Source organism: Brassica napus (assembly GCF_020379485.1).
Source record: "Brassica napus cultivar Da-Ae chromosome C9 unlocalized genomic scaffold, Da-Ae chrC09_Random_8, whole genome shotgun sequence".
In the NCBI taxonomy this organism is placed as follows: domain Eukaryota; kingdom Viridiplantae; phylum Streptophyta; class Magnoliopsida; order Brassicales; family Brassicaceae; genus Brassica; species Brassica napus.
In genome coordinates this window covers 1-18,477 of record NW_026014430.1, presented here as the reverse complement: position 1 = coordinate 18,477, position 18,477 = coordinate 1, and the positions used below count along the sequence as shown (strand labels likewise).

Sequence of the window (18,477 nt, the reverse complement as noted above, 5' to 3'; positions counted from 1 at the left end):
GTAAATGTTTTGTTTGCTGTCAAAAAAAAATATAGATATAATAAATCACTGACATTTAATAAGGTCAATGGTAATAATTATTTTCTAAAATCACTGTTTTTTAAATTACATTAAATTAGTTTTAAGGATAAAATAGATATATTTTTATAAGTATTGTGAACACAAATGTAAGTTATTGTATTTAACTAAATGTGATTTTTTTTTAAAATACTTTAATAAAAAAAATCAACTGAAAATGATATAATAACTCAATCATGGTAATATCATAGAAGCAAAAAGTCAAGACAAAAATTATTTACAAATTAACTAACCAATAACTTAAATTAATAAAATAGTATATCTCATACGCACCTTTTGAAAATGTGAACCTTTTTTTTTTGTCAGCAACATAAGAAGACTCATGTAGCTTATGCGAACCACATCGGTAACTCCGCATCCATATGAACGACAAACGACAGTTGTTTCCTTGCACTGCGTGCGAGACTGTCCGCCCTTGAGTTCTGCGTCCGTGGTATATGAATAATCTCTGAACTGTTGAAACTTCTCGTCAAAAATGTTATGTCTTCCAAATAACTTGCAAAAGATGGCCACTCCTCTGGTTCCAAAACCATCTTTACCAACTGAGAACAATCCCTTGCAAATGTAACCGAGAACTGTTTAAGATTCCTCATGCATTCCATTCCCCATATGAAAGCCTCTATCTCCAAATGTAGTGGCGACTGACTCGCTCTTGTATTCCTTGCTCCCATTAATCCATCAAAACATTCCAAGGTACTATGCCATCCTTGCCCTGAATATATATCCTGATTTTTTCAAGATCCGTCCGTAAATCGCCATCTACCTGGTATAGTCGATACTACCGATGGTACGTGTAATTGAGTATGATTTATTCCCTGTATAGGAGAGTTTTGTGCTTCAGCCCAGAGTAATGATTATGTTTTTGCCAATTTGAGAGTATCACTCGGATCCATATCCAAATTGCTAAAAACTTTATTGTTTCGTCCTTTCCATATATACCATAGAATCAATGCAAAATGATGATCTTCTATTTCCGGGGAGACCCACCAAAATAAATGATCCATATTTAAACAGCGATTGAGTGAGAAAGATATCCGGATTCGTTGGGATTCGTAAAAGTGCCCAGGCCTGGATAACCGGTGGACATTCAAAGAAAACGTGATTTATGGACTCCTCAGGAGCTCCACATCGATCGCAAATTGTATCCCCTTGCATTCCTCTTGACCTCAATTTTTTTTTAACAGCTATGCATCCTGCCAGCAGTTGCCATAAAAAATGTTTCATCTTAGGTGGACAGCGTACTTTCCAGCAGAAAGCCTTCAGCGGGGTGACCGAAGGACCATACACTGGTGATATTCTTTCTCTATCCGGATACACTCGATCCACATGATATCCAGATTTAACTGTGTATCTCCCATTGTTTGTAAAATGCCATCCATCTCGATATCTGTATGAAATCGACTTAAAGGAATACTTTCAATAATTTTCACGTCTTGCGGGTTCACCAGAGTCCGAATAACCTGTAAATTCCATGTTCTCGATGTTCCATCGATGAGAGAATTCACTGTTAGTTCCGGGTAAAGATTGTGTTGATTTTTATTTACTGGTCTCGGGCGAGTGGATGGAAGCCAATGATCATTCCATACTGAGATAGATGATCCTGATCCCACCCTTTTGATTAGTCTTTTGCTAACCAGAGATCTAGCAGAGACAATACTGCGCCAGCCATAAGATGACGAGTATGATCTAATGGGTTCCAGGGGGTGATGCATTCCTGAAATACCTCCCTTTGAATACACGAGAAAATAATGTATTCGGTTTATATATTAATCTCCAAAATTGTTTCCCAAGCATAGCTGTATTAAAATATGTGAGATCTTTCAATCCCAAACCTCCGTCATCCTAAGAACTACATAGTTTATCCCACGATTTCTAATGCATACCTCTCTTATTACCCTCTGGACTCCACCAAAATTGTGCCACAACACTAGTTAACTTCTTCATTACCGTTTTTGGAATTCGAAAACATGACATTATATGGTTTGGCAAAGCTGTTACCACAGATTTTATAATCACTTATTTCCCCTCTTTGGTGAAAAACTTGAAAGTCCATCCATTTACTCTGTTATTTAGACGATCCTGAACGAATCCAAAAACTTGCACCTTTGATCCTCTCAGATTCTCCGGAATGCCTAAATATGACCTCATTCCTCCTAAATTTGTTTGCCTAAAATATCCCCTAGTTCATGTCTTGTGGAATCTTCAATCTTGTGTCCAAATTGAATCAATGATTTCTTGAAATTTATTTGCTGTCCCGAAACCCTTTATATTCCTTTAGAATCCTGAGAATTGTCTGACATTCCTCCCTTTGTGCTTTGCAGAAAAAAAGACTATCGTCTGCAAAGAGTAAATGAGAAATTGGGGGACAAGTCCTGGCAACCTTTATACCCGTCAGTTGTTTATTTCTCTCCGCCTTTTTAATATTCGCTATCAGTGCTTCCGTACACATGATAAACAAATAAGGAGATAAAAGATTCCCCTATCGTAGTCCCCTCTTTGATATTATGTGTCCCTTTGGTTGACCATTTAATAAAACCCTATACTGAACCGAGGAAATATACTCCATCATTAATTGGATCCAATGATTATCGAACCCCATCTTGGTCAATAGTTCTTGGATGAAAATCCATTCAACTCTGTCATAAGCTTTGCTCATGTTCGTTTTTATTGCCATAAATTTATCCTGGCACGATTTATTAGTCCTCAATCCATGGAACATCTCCTGAGCTATGAGTATGTTATCCGATATCAATCTTCCAGGCACAAAAGTCGATTGCGTCTCTGAGATAAGTGATGGAAGACAAGCCTTTACTTTTGACATAATACCTTAGATATAATCTTGTATCCTACATTACATAAACTAATAGGTCTGAGTTCAGTCATCCTTGTGGGACTCTCCTTTTTAGGAATCAAACAAATATTTGTAATGTTTAACTTTGGATCCAGTTTTCCCGATGTCAAAAAAATGTTGACCATTTCCAGTAGATCTTTTTTTTATTATGTGCCAGGAGTATTGGAGGAAGAGAGCCGTCATTCCATCCGGCCCAAGAGCTTTTTATGGGTGCATCATGAATAAAGCCAGTCGAACTTCCTCCTCGGTTGCTAACCGAAGCAGCCGTTGATTCATCTGTGGAGTAATAGAATGTGGAATCTCATCTAAAAAACCATCAAAGTCTGTAGGAATCGTTGTCTGAAACAAATCATTAAAATAATCCACTGCCACCTTTTCTACCCCATGTTCCTCAATTATCCAGTTTCCATCAGAGTCATAGAGGCCCACAATTCGATTACGGGCACAACGTTGTTTTGTTAGGGCATGGTAGAACTTAGTGTTAAGATCCCCTGAAGTATGCCACATATTACGACTCTTCTGTTGCCAGATATCTTCGTCATCCTTTTATGCTTCTTGTAACTTCCTTGAAACCTCAAGAATGTCTTCTTTAGTTCTATTATTATCTGTTTGTACCTCTTCGAGTGCGTTTTGAAGCTCCCCGATCCTCTCTTTTCCATATGGTGGATTATTCTTTCGCCATGTAAATATCTCATGACGACAGTTTGTAATTTTTGAAACGAAATCCGTCGGATTCTCCTCTGACAATTCACCCCAACCTCTCTCAATCGATTCCAATAAACCATCTTGTCCAATCCATCGTTTGTCAAAACTAAATTGTCCCCTCCGTCTTGATACTTTGTTATCAAGATGAGCCACCACTGGTCGATGGTCGGACGTCACCATTCCTGAATATTCTGTGTAAGAACATGGGAAAAGCGAATGTCAATCTTCATTTGCTAATGCTTGGTCCAAACGACACCGAACCATTATTTTATTTCTTTTTCCTTGCTTTCTTCTTCCTTACCAGGACATCTGATTTCCCCGGGCCGGAAATTCTAGTAATCATGTGTTCCTGATCATATATTGAAAGATAGAAAGGATCATGCACTTCATAAAACACCACCTTCTTTTTCATGATTGTCAGTTATCTCATTCAAATCTCCAATTATAAACCATGGTTCTGATCTTGCCAGAAAAAATCTAGTCAATCGCTCCCACACGTTGTCCCTCAATTTTTGAACCGGTTTTCCATAGACAAAAGTCATGAAAACTCTTTTCCCAAGAGCAACTGCTTCCAAATCAATCATTCGGTTGCTCGTATATAAAATGTTAACCTGATACTCATTATTATAATATAGGACTAAACCTCCACTCGCACCAACCGGATCCACCGTAACAAGATTGTCATAACCGAAATAAGTCTGGAAACCTTGAACAAAATCAAAATCTTGTTTTGTTTCTGATAAAATTAAAAACTCAGGATTATTTTTATGCCAAATCTCCCTGATATAACTAATTGTCCATTTACTTCTTACTAGGGGTTGGCCCGCCCTACGGGCGAGTTTACACTAAAACTATTTTATGTTTAAGTGTATTGTATTTTAATTTTATAAAATATTTAAAATTTTACTTTATTGAAAATAATAAATATTATCTCTTTTTATTCTAAAATTATATTTTAAACTTTGTTAAATTTTGTTGGTGTGAGGTAAAAAACCACTAAAATTGTTTTGTTAAAGAACACAGAATTATTAAATCAGAAAATTAATGAAAATGTAATGATTTATATTTCTATTTGATTTCTGTTTCAATTTGATATATTTGAAAAAAATTTAAAGTAAGAATAACTAATATTTCTCTTATTTCTAAGAGTATCAGATTTTAATATTATTACAATAACTAATTTCTCACGATAATAAATTAATACACCCACCTCCAAACTAAATCAATTGAAAATCAATTGTAATGTGATAAAATTATAAAAATTTCTAATTTAAAGTAATATATAAATAGTTTCAATATTGTCTTAGTATATATTACGTAACAACAAATGATGTTTTATAATATATATTTGTTTCATTTCTATTAAAATTTTCTTGTACTTTTTTATAAAAAAAATTGTTGAAAATTTTGCTTATACTATTTGAAAATATATTATAGATTAATAGTGTTATAAATTAATAAAGTATTATATTTCTAACATAATTTTACTTAAGTTTTATACCCTATCTTATTAAATAATTTACTTTGAGTGAACCAAACATAATTTAACCAAAATAAATTAAATGTAGTGTAACCATTAATAATCTGAAAATAAGATAAACCAGACTGCGTATAAATGTTTTCTGAAAATTGTTTTTTTCTTAAAGAAATAACTAAATCATTTAGTCTTTCTAGTGTTGGCTTTATTGAATGAAAGTATATAATTCCTATCTAATCAAATATCTCATTCTTAGTTTCCACATAGTAGCAACGATAACATCGTAAAACATATATATAATTACCTAATTAAATGGAACAAAACAATATGTTGGGTTTATATTCCAGCCCAAAACAATCAAAGAATATGTCACCAAGCAAACAATTATGCACACCAAAACTGCAGTGTTTCTTGTTTGAAACTTAGAATGATTTTTTAAAGATTTAAAGAGAGCTATGAAAATCAGAAGCATACCCTAGTTTCATAACAATCCCCAAAAACAGAGGAGAAATCGTAATTGGATTTCACAATGATGACCTTGAATGTTATTTTCTCTCTTTTTCTGATCAAAAATAAAAACTCATGATGACAACGAATGTTTGTTTCTCTACACAAAACAACTCGTACACTTGGGAAATTACAGTCAAAACGACCACTATTGCAAAACTTATTTATCTTTATATTCTCTCCTACAAATAGAGAAAGCTGATCTGAAAATAACAATTGTTGCATAAAAGTATCCCTTATTTTCCACCTGATTCTTCAACTGCTCATTTTTTTCTCTTTCACATACACACGACTACGATTTCGCTTTTACACATATCGATCAGTGGCTGCTCAGAAGTGGAATACTGGTTAAAAAACATCCTAAAATAGTTAACTTTTGTTGGAGTCCAACACCACATGTTTCTTCTCTTTACCGCCATTTCATCTTATGTCATCGCCACCATCTCTGTCAACATTCTCCTTGCAATCCTCCAAACCCAACGTTGCGGCCTATCCCTTGGCCCAGTCCTATAATTTATAACATAAGTGCACATCCTCTGTTCCAGCTAAGAAACATGTCTTTCCAGAGACATAGATATAAGAGCCACCTGAAAAGTCCAAGTTGGCATTTCCTTTCTTGTATGAGATCGTCTAAGTCATTATTGGCTACAAATGTTCGGAAATAATTCACTATCTTTTAACTTATATACGCTACCAAAATAGTGTCAGATGCTTAAAAATAAGTGCTAATGTGGCAATTACCTGTTATTACAAATTCCTCCATCGCATCATGTATCCGATTCTGAATATCTTCAAAAGGCCCAGATTCTAAGCTTTAGGGGTGAAAAGTAAGAGGTTATTAATTTAAAAGAAACATATGTAATGACGACATAAGCATCTAACTTTAGGAAATAATAATGTGATTCCAACTAAAGTGACTCCATGTAACTTTTAAAGAAAAGTATCTTACCACACCAAAGAATCGTTGAGGAACCCCTGGCCTCTGAGATGAGGGTAACATTTATTTCTGCTCCCATGTTGTCTATGTCCCCTCTGGCCAAAAAAAAAGAACTATTTACGAAGTTCATATGCATAAAAAATGACTCTATACCAAATGTCTATTTGATACAGAAACTGTTGTAGTATGTTTAGTAATGGTGTAATGTACAAAAAGAAACAATACCTTTGGTGAGAGAATCAATAACTCCACTGAACTCTAAATACTTTCTGAAAGCTTCTTTCTTTGCTTCTTTCTCCTAAGTCATGTAGAAACAAAAAAAAAAAGTCTATCAAAAACTAAAAGAAACAGAGCTTTAAGGCTAAACCATCCTCTTCTTCGATCTCTTTTGAACAGTGTTTACCTTTTCGTTTCCAGCGATGTCAGGTTACTGTTACGGTTGTGGAAATCAACAGCCACCTCCTCAGCTACCTTACTCCTCCGACGGAAACAATCCACCATACGGTCATCAACTTCCTCTCCTTACGCTGTGCCGTACGACGCACCAAAGCCGACATCCTCATCCACGCCACCGTCTGCTCCATCCTACGGCGCACTGGCTCCTTCTTCTCTTAAGAAAACAAATCGTCGGTTTGCATGTTAAAATCAGCGAAGACGGCAAGGTTGAAAGGTCGAAGAAAGAGAACAATGAAACCCTTAATCTACTAAAACTATACCTTTGGTAATTGCAGTATGTTTTCAGTTGGGTTTCATCGCCATGGCTTAAGTTTACTGAGAGGAGGTTTTCGAGTTTAGATTTGTAGTAAGCTAAGAAGAAAGAGTTTATAAAGAATGAAGAGAGGAAGGTGAAAGGAAACGATTAATTGCAGAGGAGGATGGGTAACGGAGATGGAAGAAGATGAAATTGAGAAAACGATTGAATAGAATGAGTTAGTAAACCGATGTTTTAGAGGATTAGGGTTTGTCAAGTGTTTTTCACCTGGGCCGTATATGTAGCTCAGATAATTGATTTCCGAAGATCCAAGATCCTAAAAGCACGAGGCCCGATTTTTTTTAAGAATTGGCTAAACATAGATGACATGGCAGAAATGATTTCTCTTATAGGTTGATTTAATTGGCTGACGTGGACACTCTCTCCTTCGAGCATATTCCCCTTTTATTACTTGTTTGATACCTCTACAATGCCAACTGAGAACATCCATTAAAAAATTTATTTCGCTTTGCTCTTTCAAGCTTGAAATCTGGTATGAAGAAACCATACATATCCCGCAAAACCTTTCTAACCCATCCAAGCCCACTACAGTCTCCAGTATCGGTAGGTGCTGATGACAAATATAAAACCGTGGGCCACTCCAGTCAAAATCATACGGATCATCTACCATTTCTGCTTCCTCCCAAAAAAAAATCAAGACATTCGTGTAAAAATCATACGGATCATCTACCACACACTGTCACCATCTAACATTTTGATCGACTTTTTTTTTTGATCATCTACCATTCCCTAAAAAAGTCTACCATTTCGTGTCTCTGGTTCATGGTGACAGTTGTGTGGTTCGTAGTTATTGGCTCTGTTTTTCGCTTTGGTCTGCGATTGTTCTGCCGAGTGTGTACCCTTTGGGTTTGTAGTTGTGACATGTGTTGGTTTTTGGTCTTCTTAAGTTTGTGGTTCTTGTGGTCAAAAAAAAAAAACCCGAAAGACCAACCCTTAATGTAGGTTAACGAAATAAAAAACCAACTCTTGTTTAACCTGATTATCACATATAACAGACACCTGAAGAAAATAGAGTCCTTGTCCCGACCTCGTTGTCCAAAAGAAACAGTATGATCCCGTGAATCCTAAATTCGTGAACCAAAAAGCTTCAAAACCTGTGGTAACAAAAATCTCGTGTGAGAGAGATACACGAAGGTAGATCCAATAAACTGATCCCAGTCGGAGATTTCCCGGATCCTCCATACCTTCCCAGCGTAGACCTTCCATTTTTCCAGCGATTCCCTCGAGGATCCATAAGATCTCTCCTTTCGATCCTCGATTCCTTTTGTTCCCAACCTTTCCCAAAATCTTCGTAATGAGAATCCTCCCACCAATTAGCCTTTCGGAAATCCCCCGGATTCCATCCTTGTAAATCCATCAAAATCCTAGTAAACAGTCCCCGTAGCCATCTCTTGTTTTGATTTTTTTTCGTCTGAATTACAAAGTGCAAATGTGAACCTGAAACACACGTTTCAAAATTATATAAGAAATAATAACATAGAAATATTACGCCGGTAGGGCGGGCCGATCACGTTGAAAATGTATTTACATTACAGAACCAAGAAATATTGCCAAGTATTATAAACTCGATCTTTCTTATTATAAAACTAGTTTTCCTACATTTTAGGGAATCTATTTTTTTCAAAATCATGATTGGATGTAAAATAGTTTTGGGAAAAACAAAAACCAAAAACCAATCCAAAAACTGCAAACAGTCATCCTCTAAACATATTGAGTTGTTTCAATAAATACTAGATTTTGATCCGCGCACCCGTACATGTGTATTTTTTTAAAAATATGATGCTATTTGTTTTTATGTCACTATTTAGGGTTGGACGAAAAACTCGAAGAACCGAACCGATCTCAATCCGAATAAGTAGTACCAAATCTAAACCGAAATTGATTAAATATCCGAATTATTCAAAATTTTGGTATTTGAAGAACTGAAATCTAATCCGATCAGAACCGAAGTATTTTGGGTATCCAAAATAGATTTATATACTTATATATATTAATTATTTTGAGATTTAATATATATATAAACATTTAGAATATATATGATACTTTTAAGTTCGTTTAAATACTTGAAAATATATTAAAGTAATCAAACATAAATATCTAAAATAGTTAAAAATATACTCTCTTTTTTGTGAAAAGTTAAAATATACTCAAAACTCTAAATATACTTAAATAATTATTAATCATCTATCTAAATATTTAAACCAAACCAATTTATATGTTAAGTTAGGTACTCTGACATATGTTATTCAAATCTATATGTAATATATTCTATTATTTATAAATTTTTAAAAAATTAAAGCATATAATAAATTTTAAATTTTTTAAAATAATTTAATTTGGTTATCCAAATCCAAACTGAATCCTCAAAGATATGAACCGAACACGAAATCCAAACAGACCCGGAAAGAAATCCGAACGCCCACCCCTAATCATTATTATATATCCTACTAGGGGCATGTCCGCGCTTCACGCGGAAGATTATTTTATTGTTGTTAATTATTATTTTTCGGATGATATAGTTAACTAATTATGTGATCGTCTTTATTTGCTAAGAGCATTATTTGGTATTTTTATTATGTTATGTAGTAATAGGTGATATGCTAACATATTATGTGTTTGTTTTCTAATAGTGTGTTGTTGTGTGTATAATAATACTTATTAGTGGTGGAGTGAGTTTGTGATGTAATGCATATTGAATTTCAATAATTTTACATTTAGGCATTTGTTGATTCTAAGGCTAATAATTTCAGAGTAAAAATTAATATTCTTCCAATTATTTGAACATTAATTTTTAAAGATGTTTTGTGCTCTCTCCCTATATTTTTACATTGAGTCTCACCATCTATGCATTTCGTTTACCTTTCCGATGTGTTGTGATTCTCACCATCACCAAAAAAGACTCACATAAGTGCTCTTGTTCTTCCTCACATTTTTCTCCTCTTTTTTAGATTTCGGCTCTTGTTAGGAACTACATCTCCTTGGGTTGGGTCGAGTTTAGTCATCTTTAAAGTTGTTTTCCTCGTCGCTGGCTTACCATTAATAGTCCCTTCTCGTCTTGGTTTTCAAGATATGGGTTTTGGTGATATGACTTCTATAGCTCGAGGACGGCTACACGATTTGATGATTTTGTTTTGTCTACCCTTCCATCTATGTTCCCTCATCTCGTTGCAGCTTTCATCGCTGCTTGCGTCTGTGTGACTCTCCCTTTCGCCATGTTTGCCAGTCCAGGTTTGGATAGTGTTCTCCACTGAGTATGCTCTATAGATTTGGAAGATTGTTTCGGATCTCAAGTCTGGGCTCTGGTTTCTCTGGGGTTGGCTTTCGTTCTCCCTCATTCAGGTTGTTCTCTTCTTCCCTTGCTTCCCTTAGTATAAGTGTGCGGTATTAGTTTCTTGGAGCTTTGGTCCCTTCTATCCAGAGCTTTGTGGTTCTTCACCGGCATAGGCATCTTGTTTGTGCTTGTTTAGTTTGTGAGTTGTTTCTTACCTCTTAGCTGGTGGTTGTGCTTATCGTTCGTTATGTATGTCTCTTCCTGCTTAGTGGTGATTTTGGCTTTATGTTGATTATTCTTCCTCTAACCCGTTTTCTTGGTTCTTTGCATTGGTCCTTGATCATGCTCCTTTGTGTTCGAGAGATTGTTTTATCTCAAGATTATCTTTCTACATTTTTCTGACTTTTGATTGTTTTGGCCAAGACACTCTATGATAAAGTGGAGTAAATTAGTTTTCGTTCTTGATCGCCTTTGAGCTTTGGACTTTTATTGAGTTAGTGTTACTTTAGCATTTGTTTACTGTAATTATGGAGGTTTTATGTTTTTAGATTATGTGTTCTGCTTTAGTTTGCTTAATACTAAGATAAATATATAGTTGTAAATGAAATAATAGAAAATAGTAAAAATAATAAAATAGGGAAAGTTTATGTTATTTTTAGTTGGGAATAAATTAAATATTTAAAATATATTTATATTTTTTTTACTTATTTCTTTATTCGTTTTGCAATTTTTTGAACAATAAAATAGATTATCAAACTTCAAATGACAATGGTTAGTGTGAGAAGGATTAGATAGTGCATAATTAGAAAATAATGAACCAAATGGAAATAATCTAAAAGAAGATGGATCTAAAATATAAAAAGACAAAAAGAGGACATATGTCAACTAACCCCCCATTCCACATGTCATAAAAAGAGAGAAAAATCTATTTTATATATATAGATTTTCAACGTGTATGATTAATACATTTGTTTAAGGGACTTTTGACTGGTTGAAAATGTATTACGATTAATATGGAAAATATATTACGTTTTCTTAAGGGAATTTGACGATGAAATTTGATGTGATTTATTGTAATTAATTTTGTGAAAATTGTTATCTAATGTGTTTTGTGAAAATGCATAAAGTGATGACATGTCAGCTTTTTGGGAGAATCATCGTGGAAATGACACGACAATTATTTTTGTTAGAATTATTGTTGTAACGATACATCAACATTTACCTTCAAAATGATTTTCAAGTAATAAATAGAGGATTTTATCAGAGATGTCAATTCTTCATGGAACATTTTTGCTTACATATATTTCCAATTGAGGTAACAACACTTGTTTTTATTCTAACTTTCTTTATTTCGATGACCCTAAATTAAGAATTAAGTGACACAAAAAGTTATGACATGAGTCATTCAGCACTGAACTCAATATTTTGGTTGACTTAACATTATTTAGTTTGGTAACATATTCTGTAAGGAAAAAAAATATGGAAACTTTTTAATTGATTTGTATACTTTACATACAGGTGATAATCCGCGCCTTGCGCGGGATGAAATTATTATTTTTGGTATTTATAAGAAAAAAACATAAAGTCTGTTAAATGTAGACATCGGTTTGATTGTATGTTGGATTTTATTGTATTTTACTCTGTTGAAATATAAGAACCATTCGAAAGTCTTATTGATTTTGGTTTGGAGAATTCACAAAAGTGCTGGAGGTTAACGATGAAGAATATTGTAGAAGAAGTCTTATAAATAAAAAGCTCAATTTTATTAAGACGCATAAAGATAAAATTTATAATACAAATTAAATCTATTGCTATAAACTAAAATTTTGAAATATATGCAATCCCCTATTCATGATTAACTCAATCACGCATATTAGCAAAATAGGCAACCATCATATAGTAAACTTTAAATAACCGAACTGAAGCGTGGTTTACCTTCGTTGATTTCAATAGACGTTCCAACTCGGAACCGACCTGCTCGATTCGGTAAACCCACAATCAGAAGTTCCAACTTGGAACTAATAATAGTCGCATATGAATATAACTTTTTTTTTGGTTTTTACGTTTCTTTCTTAGCCATTCATCTACAACAAAACTGCACAACACAAGAAAAAAAGGAGACTCTTCTAGTTTAGCTTGAAAGCTGTGTCTTTATCCTATAGGTTATGTACCGATTATCAACTCTGTTGCAGAATCTCCATGATCTCATAATACTTCGACCCTTTTTGCCTTCGCATGCACCACCTCCATTAATTTGTACGTGATAATAAAGAATAAACAATATGCTTATAAGAACGTATGGTAGGTAAGAGTGTGCTGGCCAGCCATGCAAGCGTAAAATTATTATCATTGGCAATGTAAATTTTTATCATTTGTGTTCGTGAGCTTGACGAAAGAAAAGGGAGAAGAGTTCGTGAGCTGCAGTAGTTTGTAATAACGATAACTCTAAGTTTGACGAAACAATGGGAGAAGAGTTCTCTTTTTGACAGTAGTAATCAACAGCTACGCACAAAGATGCAAAAGAAGTTGCCTCACAAAGCCAATCTAATGAACAGAAACTTACAGGTTCTCTTCTCCTCTTCAAGAATTCAACAATGGACTAACGGATGCATTGGATTTCTCACAGGTTCGGTCGAGAAACACAGTTCTTTTCATCTCAGTTTACGTGACGCTTGTCCACGACTAAAGTCCCCATCTCAAGAACCTCGCCGAGAATAACCTAGATGGATCGTCGTTTAGGACATGCGAAGAAGGAAGAGGATACTTCTATGTTCAGTAGACTAACGGATGTGTTGGATTTCTCTGTTTTGTCTTAAAACATAGTTCTTTTCATCTCAGTTAGCAATTTATAATCCTTTTTCTTTATAAAATTGTCATCACCTGATGTCTGATGAGTTGAAACCTCGAAGGTGTGAAGAAGATTACAAACTGTTTAGAAAGTGTTTCAATTCTCAGGTTAGTTTATAATCAAAAGCTCGTTAAGAAAATCACACAAAAAAACGCCAAGATGCTCGAGAAGATGGAAAATAAGAAAACAAATATGTGAGAATGTCTCTCTAAACGACACGTGTCAATATTGGTGTGAACGCATTAATTGCAATGCTTCTCTTTTAATATATAACAGATTTCATTTTCATTTTGAATGGTAATGTTCAATATGTTTCTTTTTGCATACAATATCATATGTTTGACTTCTAATCAGAACCATAGATTTTGAGATGTATACAGTATATAAGTGCTCATACTGAAGAAGGCTGACCACATACACATACTTGCATTAGTGCTTAGGAGTTGGTAAGAATATGTTTCCTTTCTCAAGAAATCTGTTGACTGTTTCTTAATTTTTGCTTCTCGACATGCTTTTTATCACGAAATGACGTCAACATTTTAAATTCAACATTGTTAATTTATACGTACATTTTTTTTTCTGAACTTGCAGGTGCTTCCAAAGTTTTGAGGAAAAGAAAGCGTATAAAGGTAAACATATATTTACTGTATTCAAATCATTTATGTATATATAATAATGATTATATATTCTTATTACAAGCAGCCCTATCAGTTTTAAAATGACAAAGAAATGATTAGTATTGGGTCAATTAGCTGTGAGTATTAGTATTATCAGTTATCACACAAGGTCGAAAAAGTTGTTGGTGGATTTGAATCTATGAAATTTTATAGAGGTGAAATCTGTACCATCTAGATATCATATCTATAGAATTAGATTAATAGTTTAATATATATATGAATATGAACTAGTGGTCCTTCTGATTAATCTATGTACGACCTTATATGATAGGCTTAAGAATCGATGTGTTTCATGATTGAAAATGAAAGAAGTTTTGCAATGACAATTCTTTTTGATGGATCTTGCCTTCTTATCTCGGTGCACGGCTGATGAACATTTAATCTTTCCCTTTTGATCAAGGGTGTGCAGACAATGATCTGGAGTCAGATATAATTGAATTAAAACAGAAATAAATGCTAGATTGTTATGCTTTTAATACCAAGAAGGCTTGTTAAAATGTTCTTCAAAGTTAGGGATATTATTTTCAGGTACGAGTCTTTAACTCGTTTTCTAGCTGTGAAGTATATCTACAGTGAATATTCTATAATAGACAATACACAATAGCTCCTGGTTATGTTTTGTATTGTTTCATATATGGTTTATTAATGGAATATTATTTTATTGAAGCATGGCAAAAACCAACGGTGGTGAGCTTAAGAGTACCAATGACAGTACGCTTCTTTGGATGGCGAAAGGTAGCAAAAGTTCAACAAGGCGTGACGAGAAAGCAATTGTACGAGTTGCAGACTCAGATGTTGAGAACAAAGACAAGAGTTCATCAGGCACAATAGCAAATGAGTCAGAGCCTGGAAAGGTTTTTTCTCCTTTCCTTTGTGTTCCTCACGGTCTCACTACATTTCTATATATATATATATATATCTGATTATGTCCTTTCTGTTTATGGCAGTTTCTAGGTCAGCATGTGGCAGAAAGAGTAAGGCGTGTTCCTTCGAAGAAGCGGGGAATGATGGTTGCCTCCCCGTCACCAAGAAAGTCATGTAGTCGACGTGGAATCTCAGAACATCGGCCGGAGATCAACCATGTTTGGAAGTTAAACCCAAAGAATGATAGCAGTGGTCCTGACTTTTCTGGTATTGCGTTACTTGCGGATGCTGCGTGTAATTTGAGCAATGATCTTGCACCAGCTGTTGACCGTCTGCCTGCTGAAGAACCTGTTGTTCAGCAGCAAGATGGCTCGACCATATTGCCTCATGCGGTTGGTTCCACAGATCAGGTGGGGCAAGGCAAAAAGGATAATGCAGCTCCTGAAAAATCTTCGTTTGATTTGGCTGATGAGAAGGGCATAGCGAGCGTAGGAGGGATGATAATAGCTACTAAGGGAGCAAGTGAAAGTGAAAATTTAGCACCTGATAGTGGAGTTGTCATAAAGTCAGATAAATCATCGGTCAGTGAACCTACTGAGAAAAAGAATTTAAGGTTACACTGGGACTTAAATGTTTCTATGGATGCTTGGGGTCCACCTTGTGATGTAGAAGATGATTCCTCTGAAAAAGATGTGAAGGGAGCAATCACAAATCCAATGCCCCCTACAGAGAGGGAACCTATTGATGGTAGTAAGGACCATCTAGATGGGTTTGTTGCATCAGCTGGGCAAGAAAAGTTTTCATTACCATGTGGTCCTAAGGCTGAAGCAGCTGCTAGAAATGGAAATAAGTTCAAATCCGGTTATAATTCCCCGCTTGAGGATGGAGAATTAAGGGAGCCATACCTTAGGGAGAAAAATAAGGTTGAAGATGAAGGATTCTACTCTATGGCTGAAAGTAATGACAACAAGATGAAGGATTTGGTAAGGGAATCTTGGCAGAGACTAAGTTGGGACCATTAGAGCGTAAATCTCATGATGCATTGAGAATTGGAGAGGCTCAAGACAGAAGGGACGTAGAGAAGAATGATGTGGCTCGCATGAATGATTTGCATCTTAAGAAGCAGTCTTTCTTCTTCAAGGAGGTTTGTGTCGAAACATCTAAGGAGCCTTCGCATGATGCCATCCCAAGAAAAGACAAGTTTTTTCTTTCCATGCCTCATTTTTAGGTAATTTTACTTTTTATAGTTCATTATTAACCTAGTAATGGTCCTTTTTGTTTCAGATCTGATGATAATGAAGAGTTGAGCATGGCTCCATATAAGTGTTTTGGGAGACATGACAGGAGTTCTGGTAGAGGATACTTACTGGGTAGAGGATACTTTAGTGGTTCGGGTTCCAGACCTCCCTATGTTCTCGAGCCTCCACACCCTGAAAATCTAGGTATGATGGGCCGCTTTGATCAATCAGGATCAGGGTCCGGACAAGGATCACAACCTGATGGTTATGTACGTAAGCGTTTCTCAAATGGGGGATACGCGGTGGTCGGTTTAGAAGGTCTTCAAATGGTGGGGATCGTGTATTGAGAGGCAGGCACGGTGATAACAACCAGTTTATGGTCGGATGCACAACTGGATGAGTGGTAATAGGAGAGGAAGAGGTAACTCTCCGGTCTTTAGGAGATCTAGAAGTCGTTCTCCAGTCCCGTGGAACGGTGGAGATAGATTCTCATCCTCAGGATGGGTTTAGAGCCGAGGAGAGGATGATGGAGAGCGTGAGGTTTCCTTTCCAGGAACGGTTTCTTGAAGATCAAGAAATAGGTTTCATGTCACCTCCAAGAAACAGAATGCCGCCGCCGAGATTCGATGAAAGGAGGAGCCATGATTCTGGAACTAATCGTAATAGCTTCAGGGGAAGGAGGTTTGGGCTTGGCCAAAGACATGATGCTGGAAGATCTTTGAGAAGACTGAATTCTGATAACAGCAACAACTTTATACCTTTCAGACGCCAAAGAAGATTTGATGATATGGAAGATAGCACTGGCGGAAACAAGTTTAAGATGAGGCAACAGCAAACTAGGCGGGCTGACATCACGGAAGATGGCGGTGATGATGTCGCCGGTTCAGGTTTCGCAAAAGAGAGTCGGTGGGTTTAGCCAAAAACAACAACGGCAACGATAACAAAGAGGGTAATGAGAACAAAATAACATAAGAGAATCTTTTAGGTTTTTAATAGAACCTCTCTCTTATGTTTGTTTGTTTTGTTTTGTTTTGTGTTGTTTGATTAGCATTTCATTTAAAAAACATTTGTCTAATAAGTGGAGAAATAATGTCATGACAATGTTTCTTGCTTTTATTTATGAGTCAAACGATGTTTTTGTTTTCCGAAGAAGAGATTTTTTCTTCATTTTTCTTTGTTCGAAATTTTAGGGTTTGTAACTTTCTCTTCCTTTAAAGTTCTTTCTAAATATTTTTTTTAATTGCTACTAGATTTTGATCTGCGCAACTGCACGGTATTATTTTCAGTTTTATATGCACATATATTTATTTTAGATCATTAGTGGTATACATTTTAATTTAATCATATATTTAAATGTTATATAGCTATTTTAAATACAATAATTTATAGTTTACATGTTGTAAATAACCAACTGCTTAAAACTATCACATGTATTGTTGTTCTTATTATATATTTATGTTGTATTACATTTATTATTAAAACAAAATAATATGTGCATGAAAAATCCATATTTAAAAAGTATTTTGTATTTAAAATACATTTAATAAAATTTCTTAAGGGTGGTCCAACTTTAAAATCGCACATGAAAAAAAAGTTATGACTTCTATTTAATAGAATATATATATATATATATATATATATATATATATATATATTAATGCATAATAATAGTTCATTGCTAATTACGAAATTAGTGAAAATATTTACATAAACTTTTTGAAAATTAATATGTTTTTAAAATATTTAGATCAACATAATAATTTTTTTTAATATGATTGATTATGATTATATAATAGATAAAAATATGATTAAATGTTTATTTTCCATTTTATAAAAGATAACTGAATATTAATGTATAATAATATTTCAAAACTCATTACGATATAGTTAAAATATTACATATAATTTTTGGAAATTTTTTTACAATCTTTTTAAACAGATTTTCGAATTTTTTAATATATATATTGTATGTATATTTTAAATTGAAATATATCAAAAGATTATGATTAAAGTAGTTCAAAGATTCATATATTATTAGCTTATTAAAATACATTTAATAAAATTTCTTAAGGGTGTTTCAACTTAAAAATCACACATGAAAAAAAGCTGTGACTTCTATTTTAATAGAATAAATTTGAGTCTTTAATTTGAAATTTTTCAATAAAAACGCACAATTACGCTAACGAGGACAAAAGAAAAATATAATGAATAAGCTTGTGAGGATTCCACTAAAGGTAGAAAAAACTTATTCA

At 34.4% G+C, this 18,477-nt stretch overlaps 1 long non-coding RNA gene and 1 pseudogene across 1 annotated transcript; one reads left to right on the top strand and one right to left on the bottom strand.

Moving 5' to 3' along the window:
- Window positions 1–8,241: 8,241 nt before the first annotated feature.
- LOC125595198 lies at window positions 8,242–9,128 on the bottom strand. Its single transcript, XR_007330100.1, has 2 exons — window positions 8,512–9,128; window positions 8,242–8,421 (listed from the first exon to the last, which is right to left on the bottom strand). It is a non-coding gene; the product is annotated as an uncharacterized LOC125595198 (long non-coding RNA).
- Window positions 9,129–13,984: 4,856 nt separating this feature from the next.
- Window positions 13,985–17,197, top strand: LOC106421455 (annotated as a pseudogene).
- Window positions 17,198–18,477: the final 1,280 nt, after the last annotated feature.